Source organism: Phaenicophaeus curvirostris, chromosome 12 (assembly GCF_032191515.1).
Source record: "Phaenicophaeus curvirostris isolate KB17595 chromosome 12, BPBGC_Pcur_1.0, whole genome shotgun sequence".
NCBI classification, from domain to species: domain Eukaryota; kingdom Metazoa; phylum Chordata; class Aves; order Cuculiformes; family Cuculidae; genus Phaenicophaeus; species Phaenicophaeus curvirostris.
Genome location: NC_091403.1, coordinates 4,788,796 through 4,804,011, shown reverse-complemented (window position 1 = coordinate 4,804,011; position 15,216 = coordinate 4,788,796).

Below are 15,216 nucleotides of genomic sequence, written 5' to 3'. Positions count from 1 at the left end.
CCTGCCCACGGCAGGGGGGTTGGAACTGGATGATCTTTAAGGTCCCTTCAAACCCAAACTATCCTATGATTCTATGATATCTTTATGAATGCTATTAGAAAGAAGGTAATGTCTCTTCCTGAACTAGTTAAAGTGAAAAAAGGTCTTACAAAGCTTTTCTAACCTCCCATGGTAGCTGGCAGATTTTATTGAATCTCTTTCTTTCTCAGGAAATCTGATAGTGGTTTAATATATTTGTTTTAAGATTCCAAATCTAGTTTAATTTCCAAACCTACAAGGTAGAAAGGGGAGATCATTTTTTGAACTCTTCAACTGATGAACAGTAAGTGCTTTTTGGTAAGCCTCTTGTGCTTTCCTTTGCCACAGTTGATACCAGTAACACGTTCAGCACGGCCGTATTCAGGAAGGTAAGGCACAATAAGAACTATAAATGCCATTTTTCTTCATCTCTGCTCAAACATGGGACACATTAGCAGCTGAGCAGCTGCAGAGTTCCTCCATCCAAATCACAGCCGCAATTCAGTACTGGCACCGAAACCAACACTGTTTCTATAGCAAAGGCTTAGCTTGAAATATTAAAAGGCTTCTGACCACATGCACAAAAGAAAGGCTCGATTTTGAAATTCATATTAGATCTTACTCTATTCATGTTCAGAAAAAAAAGGGAACACGTAGGTTTGAAATGTCTGTGCACTAGCTGTAGGTCAGCTACAATAGCAGACAGAGTGATTCAGTCTGCACTAAGCTCCATGATTAAACTCACCCCACAGAATTACTTCAGGCTTCTATCCGTGATGGACACGAGAATGCAACCCACTCCATTTCCACATGCACATTCCACACAGATTATAGCATATTGGATACACAGGCTTGTCTTTCAAGAGGAAAATTATACTTATTTTGAAAAAAATATATATATTTTTAAGAATTAGAGGAAAACAAGATATAAGGAAATAAGATATAAGGAATAAGATATAAGGAAAGTAGCATAATTCTTATCATTTTATATCAAAGGACGTAGGCTTTTTCATGGAAGAAGCCTTGGTGCTCCTATAGAGTCCTACAGAAAGGTTAACACAATTAGTTTTGCGTATCAGCCTGGGGTGAAAGGTACTAGTAGGAAGAAATGTGTGGGGAATTATTTTTTCATTGCTACATTTTGTTGGGAAGACTTAATCATTAATTCAGTTCCAACAAATGGGTGCTAAACAAATGTGTATTATTACCAAAACAGCAGTAAATAAAAAAAAAAGTTGCAGGTTGACCAGTATGGAATAAGTGAAATTAATTATAAGAATATTTAATTAGGTAAGATAACATACTTTCAAGCAATATTTTGCAGACAAATAAAATTTCTGCATGGAAAGAGTTGAAATTGCTAGGTAATGCTTAGCAAATTACTACCTGAAAAAGCTGTAGCTGTACCCCAGTCCTTTTAACCTTCCATTGTGTATTCCACTGGCCCAAGGATATAAAGCTCCTTAAGTAATCAGCGACATATACCTTAAGAAGTAGCTTTGATTTCAGGAAATTCCTACTTTGTACAGAGTTGCAAGAATAAATAAATGCAGAGCAGAGGATGTACCAGCTGTTATTTTGGAATATCTGGTCTTAATGATAAATCATAAATTAAAAACCAGTGAAAAACTGTTTCTTTCTAGGTAAGCCAAGCTGATGTCTAAATTACAAAATAAACCCCATACATATCTGCAAGTAGTGCAGCACAGAGCATGCTATTCAGCAGAATGTCTCATTGTCTTTGAATGAACATACAATACTCTTGGAGGAAAATGCCTTGGAGATGTATCATCAGGGCACTGGCAGCTAAAGACTGTTTTCCCAGAAAACTGCTCAGAATTCCTCCAACACAGCTGAATCAAAGAGAAAGATGACTTAAGAGCAAAGTCAAACACAACAATTTATACATCATGGCTACAAGCACCCATTCATAATTTAAACTATGGGAATAAAAGCAACTGATCAAAACAAATGACTAATGATAACTAGCTCGACAGATACATCACATTTGTAACACCGTTAGAATCTGAAAACAATTAATAAAACTGGAGAAATTCACAGATTGAAAAGTAGTTCTTGCTTTTTGCAAAGGACCCTGCAGCTGAGGAAGGAATCAAAGGAAGACAAGGACACTCCTCAACCACCTCAAAAGCCATCCAGGAATTAAAAATTGAATATTCGTTATCAAGCAAGTTTATTATTAAGCCTACATTGAGAGTTGCACACAGAACAAATTTTTTTGGTAAAGGTATTCCAATGACGCAGGAAAAATTCAGAGTTAGTATAGTATGGGAACTCTCTTATATCATCCACTTATCTGAAAACTGTCTAAGGAAGACTGTGGAGGTCTCTGTGGCTCAAGGGTACCAGGCTAGAAGAAGAAAAATAGCTGGATACAAAGAGGGATAACTGACAGGTAACTGACTGTATTAAAGGTAGCAGTAAAATAAAGCATTAGATTTACATTAAAAACAACTGTATTAAAGCAATTCAAATGAATCTGCCATTTTCATCTCTGAAGTCTACTAATAATCTGGAATTGGATCTTCTTCAGTCAGAAGAGTTACAGTTTCCTTTAGCAATCAAATAATCAGCAAGTATCTGTTTACCCATAATCAGGATAAAAAGCAGATAGATTGGATTAACTAAAGAGGAACCTTAAATAAACTTAACCATGAGACCTCTTCGCAAGAAGCAGGGAAATTAAGTGACCGCGCAGACTTCTACCTGAGAACATGATGAATCACATCCTAGAAATTACTGCTTTTCCTCTACTGCTAAGAAAACAAATCCAGAAGACAGGCCTAGATATATGTTTGAAGGAAAGGAAAATTAATCATATCCATAGCAGTATTACCGCTCGGGGAAGTGGGATATCAAGACAGACCTAATTTGGACACATTTCATAGAATCATAGAATAACCAGGTTGGAAGAGACCCACCGGATCATCGAGTCCAACCATTCTTATCAAGACTGTCTCTGTTTCAAAGATCTAGTTTGGTTTTTTTTTTCATCTCAAGTCATCACACAGGGTGGAATAGGAACCAACCAAAGAAGCAAGAGATGGGGTCCTTAAGTATTACATTTTTATTACTAGATTAGAATTCAAGTAGTTTTTTGTATACAAGCTAGATGCATAACTTTCAGGAAAGCTGCTTATATAACTCAATAATAGAATGTATACACATAAAACTGTGTTTTGAATATTTTATCTTATTTAGAGAGAAAGGGTGGAAGGCACTGAGATTTTCCCAGGGGGAAGAAGTGGCATGTTCCCTTCCCTTCTCCCAAACACCCTTCAGAGCTGTGTTTTTCTTAATTTGAAGAGTTGAAAATGTGCAAGTCTCTGCAGAACTCAAAATGGCACAAGGCTATGACACAACATTCAAATTGTTCTGGGAATACAGGATGGAGGGGGCACTCTGGCAGAATACTTAATTCCTTTGTAGGCATTGTAGCCACAGCCCACGTCAACAAGCAAACAATTTGGCACATTCCATGTCTGGAAGAACCCCCTCAGACTGCACTGTCTGCATTTATGTGCCTTGTTTGCAAGTTAAGAGATCTAAAGAAATCACAAAAGGATAAGAAATGACGCAAAACATGACTTTAAAAAAAAAACCCAATCATTTCCTAAACAAGATGATCAAGGCAGAAAGACTTTTAAGGAAAGAGCAATTTTATCAGACTTTAGAAAGTGCATGACAGGCTGGATGCTGTAGGACTGCAGTCCCAAAGGTGCTGAGCACCTACACCTTCTGCAGGCGCAGAGGTCCTTTTATAAGGAAGATCTAATTAGATCTAACAATATTCTCAATAGCAATAAAAGGTTGTATTAGCAGGTTCATTTTATATTATTACAGAAAAGAGCAACAGAATGTGTGGGCCGCTGAGCTCGAACTTTTCTGCCATACAGCATTTTTTACAATATGATCTTTTAGCCTTAAGCTAATATTTTTTGCTATGTAACCTATACTGTGCCTTGAGTGTTTCTATGAAAGAGGAACAAGAAAGCTAAATACAGTTAACTTAGTTCAGCATCTCAACAAACAAGGTGTAAAATGAGTGTATTTAAAGTCTAAGAAAAAAATATAAATGAAGGATTTAATTGCAGGGAAAAGGTAACTGGCACAGCTACACAGCTTACGTTATCTCTGTGTCTGCACCATTGTATTTATTTTTTAATGTAACAGCCAATTAGTAGGTCATTCAGGAAATAGTTCAGTGAAGATGACTGCAAAGTAAGTTTATGATTTCCAGGAACAAATTGGTAACCTGCACTTTATTCTTTGACAGTTTTTTGTGACTATGGTATATAGTTTCACACTCCACTTTTGCTCTTACTTCCAAATCAAGATTTGGATCTTTGTGTCAGCAGTGACAAACAGACCTAAAGAAAAACTGCTTTTCTCTCAGAAACACACTTTTTAAATTCGTAAGCTCTTTCTTATTGCTTGCCTTTATCAATGTTTTTTCCTTAAGGAAAGAAAAAGAAAATTGCATCACAAACAATAAGTGCCAAGGACAATCATCCCCTTCTATTTGTTTCCTCTGTTCCCTAGGTTTCATTGTTGCGTGCTTATTTTTGCACTGTCCCTTTGAAAAATTTGCACTGCTCCTGCATACCATAGTTTATGCATGTACTTCAATAAACGCTCCTTTAGCACGAGCATGCTCTCCTCCCTTTTTATTTTTTGTTGTTTAAACACAATATGTCTACAGAATGTGATACTGACTTTTTGTCTTACCAGAGCAGCATCATCAAGAACACAGAAAACCAGCACTGACACCAACTCAGGGCCTTGTATTTGTATCCCGTCCTCTATGAACAAAGCCATCTGAACTGCCTATTCGGACAGAAAGTTTCTTTTTGGAGCCCTGCAGTTTTTGTTGGCTGTACTAAGAGTTTAAAAGCTCATCTGTGACAACGAAAAGTACTGTTAAGAAAACAGACATCTATAATGAAGGAGAGCAAGGAGTTTTACTTAACATATTGTACCTTGCCATTCGTTTGCACTCTCAGTTACGATTCAACTCCAAATAACATGAATGGACAGGTTGTTATCTTTATTCACAATTGATTCAGCTGTCCACAGGGCAAAAAAACTTTCAATCTTCTATATATGTATGGATAAATATGATGGAAAAGGTAAAAACTGGAGTTTAACTTCTACCAGATATTGATTTCTATTTTCGTGTAATAGAGCTGACTGTGTTTTCTATTTTTATTTTTCCCTCAGTTTTGGATTATGTCCTCCTCATTGCTTTTTGCACACGTAGATTAAAGTAGAAAAAATAAAGAAGAAAATCAATGCATTTCATAAAAAAGCTTTAGCCCTTCATCCATAGCAGAAATGAGCACAAAATTGTGTATTTAGTGTATTTCACCTCTGTATGTAGATACAAGTTTTACAACTCATGTTAAGATAGGTTTAATAGCAATGCAATTAAACATGATTATGCAGCTTCTTCAGATGACAAAGATAGATATCAGTACTTAAGTTACTAGATAAAGGAAATTTAACAGTGAGGAAGAATTGTAGCATCTTCCCAGCCAGATCAGTGACTTTAAATAAACAAACAAGTAAATAAATGGCAATTCTTGGGCGATTCACCAGTATACATTACTCTTCCAGCAGAGATTGGATGCAGCCTGATCATGGGGTAATCCTGGGATTTTTTTGTTTTTTTAAATATTCTTTTATTGATACATTTTGGACACGGGTGTGTGTTTTTCAATAGCTATGAAAAGCTGCCTGGTTTGTCTCTTTAGATACTAATTTAAAAATTAATGTTGTTATGCATTAACAATTATCACTTATGTCTTACAGAATTAGATCAGCATCTTTTACATGTACTTAGAGAGTTCACTAGCAAGGAGAGATGAGGATTGCTGAACACTTCAATTTTTATATGAAGCAACAATTATTGGTTTAGTTATTCATTACAAAAGAACAGTCATAATTTAGAACACTTTACTCTGATTTTTACTGCTTATCATTCAAACCTTTGACCAACTACTTACTTAGTTTTTAAGGAAGATCTACTGGACTTGACATCTCCTGACCCTAAAATTATAATCTAAATCATTACGAAATATATGGACCAGGAGATCTCCTCATGATTACACATACCAGCTTTTTCATCTTGAACCAGACATTTCAGTCATCCAGCCACAGCAAAGAAACTTCCATATGAGAACATTCAATAAAAAGCAGAGCGAATTATCACAGGCACCAAACTAACATGGCCATTCTGCTAGCAGCCACCGCGATATTTATTTCAAAGTTAGCTTAAATATTACTGTAGAGTGCTGCACTGTGCAGTGATGTTGTGGGATAAAAGCTTCATTTGGAATCATAGAATCACCAAGTTGGAAAAGACCTCTGAGATCACACAGTCCAACCATTCCTATCTGCCACTAAACCATATCCTTAAGTACCTCACCTACCCATATTTTAAATACCTCCAGGGATGGTGACTCCACCACCTCCCTGGGCAGCCTGTTCTAGTGCCCGATGACTCTTTCCGTTAAATATTTTTTCCTAATGTCCAATATGAACCTCCCCTGCGCAGCTTGAGGCCATTCCTTCTTGTCCATCACCTGTCACTTGGGAGAAGAGTCCAGCTCCCTCCTCTCCACAACCTCCTTCCAGGTAGTTGTAGGCAGTGCTAAGGTCTCCCCTCAGCCTCCTTTTCTTCATGCTAAACAACCTCAGCTCCCTCAGCCACTCCTCATAAGACTTAAAAACTGCTAATAATCCTGAGTATTTCAAGGATTAAAATTGATTGGATTCTACCAAACGCTGAGGTTGAAGAGAGGATTTTGCACTGTTTCTGTTATGCTGCTGCCTTAGAGATAATTTTCAGGAAACGTCTCTCAGGGGAGTAAATTTCAGTACTGCACTTCAGTTTCAATTTAAGTTTAGTTTGTTATAACTGATTTTGTTTAGAAAAGTCACTGTGTTTTACTTGTGTACTTACGCCAGGGTTTATGAGCAATTCTGTAATGGGCAAGTTAACACTTCGTTGTAGGACTAGCTGATAAACATAATTACAGATGATTCAGAAGTCTTGTCTGAGCAGGCTGTAATAAATTCTGGTTTGTTTGCATTTCATAGCTTATCAGAAAGGACCCAGACTGAGCATATTTGCCTCATATAGCTTTAATTTAAAATCATTTTTACAGATCACAGCATTTGGGATATATTCTGGGTCACATGCTAGATTCTCTCAGAGTTCATGAATTCTGAGCTCACAACCAGAAGGCAATTTTGGTTGTTTTGGTACATAATCACATGTAACTACTTTGGTTTTACCAGTAGCTTGTTTTGCAGAAAATTACAGTTATCGCATTGTTTTATATAGCTTGAAGTTGTAATGTTCCTTCAAACACTTACATGAGAGGGACTGAACGTACGACGTGTATGTTTGTACAAAACTGACTTTCAGCCTTTACAAGGTGAAGGTAATAAGAAGCTTAAAACAATATATTTCAACGTAGAGGGAATTATTTTTTTCAGGAGCATTTTCAACATGAAATTCTACACAGCTTTAAGATGGCTTCATTAAAGTTTATGGCATATTTTTCTCCACAGACCAGTTCAAAACCTCTCCTCCTTTTATTTGTCAAAACAGCACAAATGGAAAAAAAACAGCATTTTACAAGAAACTGCTCAGTGACAAACACTTTGTAACTCGGACTGATGTACAGGCAAATGTATGTAACATTGAAAGACCACTTTCTGAAAAGCCCTCTTACAAGAGCGATGAGTCCTGTTCACAGAAAATGCTTTTGTCTTCAAGAAGTACCACGGTTAGAAAGTAGGTGTGGAGAGGCTTCCCTGAACCCTGCCCACTTCTGAGCTTGTGCAGCCAAAGCTGCCTTTACAGAGAAACTGGTACCATCATAAAAATAACCATCATCAACTGAAGAAGCAGTTTAGAAGATTCAGAACAACAAGAAGTGGCTAGTAGCATTTTCATTTGATTATTGTGTACCTTCTTTCCAAGCTAAACTTGAGTATCATATTGAGTATTTTAATTCTACTGAGGAAATGCCTGTAGCACCTTCACTATTGAAAATGTTCTGGTTTATAAGCACTCTTATGATGATTGCTTTCACTGGCTGGGATTATATGCACTAGAGGTTTGGCTATACTTTCCTTTTAGCAAAAGTTTTGTATTTTTATTTTGAAATGTTGGTGGAAAGCAACCTTGTTTGTTAAAAAAATGCCTGAAACATCCCACAATTTATCCAACTGAACATTAAAGTTATGCATGATACAGCAAAAGTACAGTGGACTTCTATTCCCGTTATAATGGCCAATTAGATAAATTGCTCAGAAAAAATGAGTGGATACAGCAGCATTTTTCTGAAAGTGGGACCAATGGGCCACCTGTATATTCAAGTTGCTGGAGTTATTCCCACAAAAAGAACACAAAAGTTCAGTGGGTATTAGGGGACCCATTGTCTCCTTCCATACCCAGAATGATTCCCAGAAGTAGGAGGATAGAGCCAGCATCTAGCCAACACATAGTAATTATCTGGTAAAATATCAAGAAGCCAGAGCTCCTGCATTCCTTCAGTGTTCCTTCAAGGCTGAAATCCAGGATTTTCCCTTTAAAAACAGGCCAAGAAACTGGAATTTCAGCATTAAGAAGGCTCAGAGAAGCAGGTTGTTCTGAAATTCCTTTTTCCTCCACAGGATAAACTGATAATTATTAGGGAGGGGAGAAGCTATGTTCTCAGAGCCTTCTCTTCTCCCGGCTGAACAACCCCAACTCTCTCAGACTGTCCTTGTATGGGAGGTGCTCCAGCCCTAGGATCATCTTTGTAGTAGGAATAATTTGAGCAACATAAATAGCACCTAGCAATTTAAACTTCTGAAGAAGTAAGCAGCGACAAGCTCCAGAAGTAAGGAAAAATCTTAACAATGGAAGACACCTAGCAGCACCCTGTATCATCACTTCGAGAACTTCCCTTGAAAGAAAGACAGAAAAACCTGAACCCTGCCAACAGACTGAGAAAAAAAACATACTCAAACTACGCATTACAAAAAAGTAACGCTGCAGCCACTGCTGTGGGCCCATACAGATATGCTTAGTTGTATTAATGTAACACAAATCAGCTTTTAATGATGTATTTCTCACACATGAATACTGTTTTATAAATGAAAAAGTTGACTAGAAGAAAAGAAAGTTTCTAATACCAGATTTTTCAACTCATACATTTTCCAACTCTGATGAAGAATTATTTTAAACTTTATGTTTAAATGTTTAAACTTCATGTTTAAATTTCATGAGATGAATTTGCTGGCATGAAGTCCTCAGACGTTCAAGCAGTTACAATGTAAAGTGGATAATATTAACATTGAACCAGCATAATAAAATCCTGAGTAAATCAGGTTCTTATAAACAATAATAAATATTTGTTTAGCATGCAGTCTATTTTAAAGACATGAAAATGGAAAGAAAATGAGGGAAGCAGTTTAAAAGTTCAGTAGAATGTACTCTGCCTCTGTGGCTGCACACTCAAGTACACTTGCACAGGACTGGCTGGGGGTTGGTACTAGATGATCTTTAAGTGTCCTTCCAACCCAAACTATTTCATGATTCTATGATTCTAAGACTTGCAGGGAGGGTCACTCAATTCTGGCAGCCAAGCTTACTCAAAAAAAAAAACCCCAAAAAACTAAAAAAAGAGTATTTAGGTGTCAAAGAAGCCTGTAGCAATCTGAAGAGGCATCCTAAGCTACTCTGAATAGCCTGCACATTTTTCTATGACAAGGGAACAGATTATCTCTAAAAGCACCTTTTCACCACACCTCGAAGAGCTGCTCTCAAATTATACTTATATGAAAGGACAAAGAGAGAAAATCTCAGATAGTCCTCACTAGTTGCTGCATGTGAAGGACAAAGAGGTTTTCACACATCTCTTCCTTTTTCTCACCAGCTGCAATACCAATTCAGGAGAAGAAAAAAACATAAACAAATTGAGCAGGTAGCACATCCGTGACCTGTTCCAATATTACTTCATTACAGCTGCTTCTGCCCATGACAAGAACACGCTGTCCCCATCTTCAAAATGAGTAGTACTTCTTGAGTTAACAAGTGCAGCCTACCTTAGTCTGAAAATCTGAACTATGAAGGCAGACTAGTAGCAGAAAATCATCCATATTGTTAACTCTTTCCATTCAGACTTTCACCGGAAATTTTTTTAATGTTGTTCTGCCTATCTGATATGGACCAAATAAGAAGGGTGATTCCGAGGTAGGTCACCAAGGAAATACAGCTTAATTTTATTACAAAGTTTAAAACCTCTTAATAGGCAAGAACAGTCCTGAATAACAGCTATCTAATGCCTATTTCAAAAGGTAGAAGCAACAAAACCTGCAACGCTCCTCTGTTTTTTACTTTCATTGTATTTTCCCTTCAAGGAACTTGAAGTCCAACACATCCACTTAGCCCTAGGACCACTTCCATCATTAAAAAGATAATAATAACCTTTTAGATATATTTGGAAAACATGGCAGAGAAGTGGAATTTTTTCCTAGATAACCATGAATTAGTATGAAGTATAAGTTATAAGTACACATCAGTAGCATACACTTGATTTCCAAGAGAAGATTTTGAGGTAAAAACAGGCAGAGATAAGTCAAACCTTAACTATCAAACTTCAAAATCCATTTCCTGGAATCTTACTTTACTGTCTCTTGATATGCTTTAAAGGACACCTTACCCTATTCCCACTGAAATTAGGATAAATTCCATTGTTTCAAGGTGAAGTTCTGTTGAACTTCATTGCCTTTTTAGTGCTCCTCTGAGTATATAGCCTTTTATATTCAATAAAGGGAAAACTATAACTACAGAGTCAACAGCATTATAGCCTATGGATGCCTTAGCAGACAGATTTTTTATCACATCCTTCAGTTATATATTTTTGCATGAGTGCTGCAGAAAAATGGTTTAAAAATGGTAAGCAGGCACCCCAACAATATAACTACATACAACTATGTGTTTTCTATTATCCATCCTCTCCCTTTTACCTACCATACCATTTCCCACCAAAGATTTCCATCTTTTTTGGGGGGGCTTTTCTAAATTACAACATATGTTTAGTGTTACTAAAAATCTATTTTGCCATAAACAGTCATAAGCATGAGGACTATAATAAAATATTATTGGAAGTTACCAATAAGTCAAGCTCTCAAAAGTTAGAAGAAATGTCAAAATTATCCCCTCATTTGTCAAACAAAATAATCCATTAATCTGATAGTCAAACACTATATCAATACAACCCTCATAGGTCAGAATGGAGTATTTTTATATGCGTCTTGCCTTGATTGATGACTGAGGAAACGGGCACCAACTCCTTATTATACTGTAGCTTCAGAAAGTTTATTATGCTTTTGGAGGCCTGGCTATCATCACCATCTACAGCCAACTATGACCAAGCTAAAAGCCAGTTTTTCTTTACAAGAGTTTCTAAAAGATTGAGCAATGAATACCGTCACTTCTCTCCTCACAGAAGGGCTGGTAGATATTCAAATATTTTTTCAAACTCCAGTAAAAATATTCCAAAGTACAGTCCAAAATAGTAATCAGTTCACACAGCGCAAGTTGAGCTGGGCAATTCTTGAGTAACAATTAACATTGTTTTTAACACAATACCACAGTGAATTGCATATTTTTATAGTCAACTAAAATATCTCATTGCCAAAACAACAATGTGTTGTGTGCAGCTCCTCCTGCAGCTAAGTGATATGGGTTTGGGGCAAAAATGACCCTCGAAAGAAAAGCTGAACTAACCCGCTGTCTCCTGTGCAGCTATACACATATGTAGTATTCAGGGAAAGAATAGTTGTAACGAAGCACAGAGCACACACATGCCAACTGAGACCTATTTTGAAGGAACGGCCCTTCAAGGAGCTGCATTCAGCCATACCACTTATTTTTTTTTAATTCATCTGCATTTGTTCCAGACAAATAAAATAAATGACTGAAGAGATCTTTCTGAGTGTTCAAGCTCGCATAGAACTTCTTTTATGAAGCTCTTTTCATCAACAACAAAAGCTAGCAAAAAAAATCCAACACAAAACATAAACCACCAAACTCCAGTTCCCCAAAGGCGACAATTGCTGAAGACTTGTGCCTGTCTCAAGGCAGGAGAGGCAGAAAGGATTTCAAGAGGCACTTACTGACTCTTTTGTACTTGACGGTATAACGAGCTTCTTCCAAAGCTTTCCTGTCTTTTGGTTCTCTTTAAACATTTCTAATGAATTTTCAGTAAGGAGAGATTCTGGAAGCATCCTGTATCTAGGGGTAACAAGTGGAAGGCCTACAGCAGAACACACAGAAATTTTTATTTTTATGTGTGATATACTAATGGAGTAGCAGCTATCACAAATATTTTCCTGCTAAGCACGACAATGGTACAGCAACCATGTAGAAATTTTCTCTCTATCGGATACAGAGGAAGCAGTAGGAGATGGTAGTCAAACTTCTTGACTAAGTAGTCTCCTATATTATGTATGACACAAAAAAAAAAAAAAAATCAATTTCCAAGCCACTGGTAAAGGTTTGAGACAGACTGGATTGGGAGCAGAGGATCATAGAATAGTTTGGGTTGGAAAGGACCTTAAAGATCATCCAGTTCCAGCACTCCTGCCATGGGCAAGGACACCTCCCACCAGACCAGGCTGCCAATGGCCCATCCAACCTGGCCTTGAACCCCTCCAGGGATGGGGCAGCCACAGCTTCCCTGGGCAACCTGGGCCAGCGCCTCATCACTCTCATAGTGAAGAAATTCTTCCTGATGTCCTAGAAGCAGGTATGCTGTGAGAAAGATAACACATGAATAGGATCACAAAAAAGTTAAGGTTGAAATGGACCCTCAGGAGGACATCTAGCCCAACCTTCTGCCTGACACAGGGGTAGCTGTTATCCGAGAAATAAAGCTGGCATCTGGTTTTGGCCAATATCTGGGATGGAGCACCGAGCTAGATGGATCTTTAGCGTGACCTTGTGCTGACAGACTATGTCTGACTATGACTAAGATCTGAGCCTGATTCTATCCTACTAGTTTCACAATACTGATTCTTATATTACTGGTTTCATTTCCACTGATTTAACTGGAGTTATTTCTTTTCTACGCAGTTACTAGATCAGGTTCAAGCTGTTATTACTAAACCGGAACTCTAATCTATTTTGTCATATGAACCAGAGATTCCTACAGGATTGCATACCCTTCTGCTCAACTATGAAAAGCACTTGCATCCTTTTCCCTCAAAAGTCTATCGTAAAAGATTTAAGGGAAAAAAGCATGTCTTATTTTTAATGGTATAAAAAAGAACTTTGTTAATTCAGTGAATGCCTACTCAGGCTCTAAAGAATTTGTAGTATTCAACCACAGATCTTTGTAGTGAACAACAGGTCTAATCATTCTGGTTTCATTACACAAAGTTCCAGGAATTCTTTGGAATGAAAGAACTTAAATACATTTTCTCTGGTATACAGAAGCAATGTTTGATTTAAAGCTATATCCTACAAAGTCAATCTTGACAAAACCTAGTTTAATTATAAATAAGTACTTTCACATCACTTAACCCCTTTTGTGACTTCTTCATGACCATTTCAACTGGATTCTTGCCCTGGAATTATGATTCATGCGCAAATTCTTGATGTAAGTAGCTGCATAGCACTGACAGAAGAAGGAGCCCCGACAAAACCTCTACCGGCTATCATCTCTTCATGAAATAAAAAAGTAATGTTAACACTTTCAGAACACCAGACGCTATGCAACAGGTTTTAACCATTATTGTCACCAGCTCTAAACAGAGAACACAACAGAATTGTTCACTGAAGTTCTGCCTGTTTCTGTGTGTACTATAAAGAAGTCTCTGCATAATAAATAGATATGGAAGAGTGTGCACACAGAAAAAGAACAAGAGTTCATTTCTCAATTTGAAATTATGTTGACTTCTGGTTGTATAAGCTACGTCTCTTCAATGAGGTTGCAGTAATGCCGGAAGCATTTACACATGAATTCAGTCCTTGTTCTGCACAAACTGTCTCCGTTATTTATTTACTTACTTAAAGAAAGGCTTCTCAAAAGAGATTTCTCATTCAATAAAATTCTAGGCCTCCTCCATTCTTCCTCAAGTTAAAAATATGGCATCACTAGAGCTATTGTACGTAACTCTTAAATACCTTTTGTTCCTAGTGAGATCATCGTCCTTTAGATATAAAACCCTTTTACCCATTAGACGGTTTTTCTTATTAAAAGTGCACTAATTTGTTTTATTTCTTCCTTTTAAATGCTAATGCTAAAGCCTTGAGTGAGTTCAGAAGAAGAGTAAAAAATTTACAGGAATCTTTTACGCTTGTGGGCTGACAATGAGAGTCGAGGATGCACAGTGTCTCACTGCCAGAGGACATAACACGGCCTTGCTGAAAACAGACTTGAGTGACTGGATTTTCTAAACTTGAGAGCACTAAGCAAAAATAGATGATTTTGGCCTATTTCACAAAACAGCCTATTTGGCCTCAGAGGAGTAAATTTGTAGAAGAGGCAGTTGAGTCAGCTAAGCGTTTTCCATAGCAGAAATTGAGAAAATCTGGACATCTGTTGGTGTTTCAAAACAGTAACAAGTACCTTATTCATCCTTCTGTGTTAGTCTCATCTTTTAATAACATCATCACCTTTTCCTATAGATCTCTGGTCATTATTTTCATGTTTTCTGTGATTGTTTACTGCACTATCGTCTTTGTAAGTTACGTTTGTTCAATTTGCTCAAGGCTATGGCAAAAAAGAAGCATCACAAAGCATAGAAACCAGTTTTTAGATTGCATAGTAATTCTGAAAATTGATCAAACTAATTGGAAATATAAGGGAAAGAGTATATACAAATATATACAGTATAGCCAATAAGACCTTCCTAATGTCAGTGCAGTACTGTATCTTAGAAAAGGTAATCTAAGACTTCGTGCATCCCAGTTTTGGAATAAAACTTCTGGACTTTTCTTTCTTTCTGTGGAAAATTAAAAATACATTTAGATACACTAGGCAAAGAATTATATTCATTCTGCTAGTTGCACCTCCAGTTAAATGACACGTCTCTTTCCTTGATATTCAGAGCTATGAAACATAATTCTAAACTTTGTTTACTTTTCTGTTTTACTCTTCAGTTACAGTT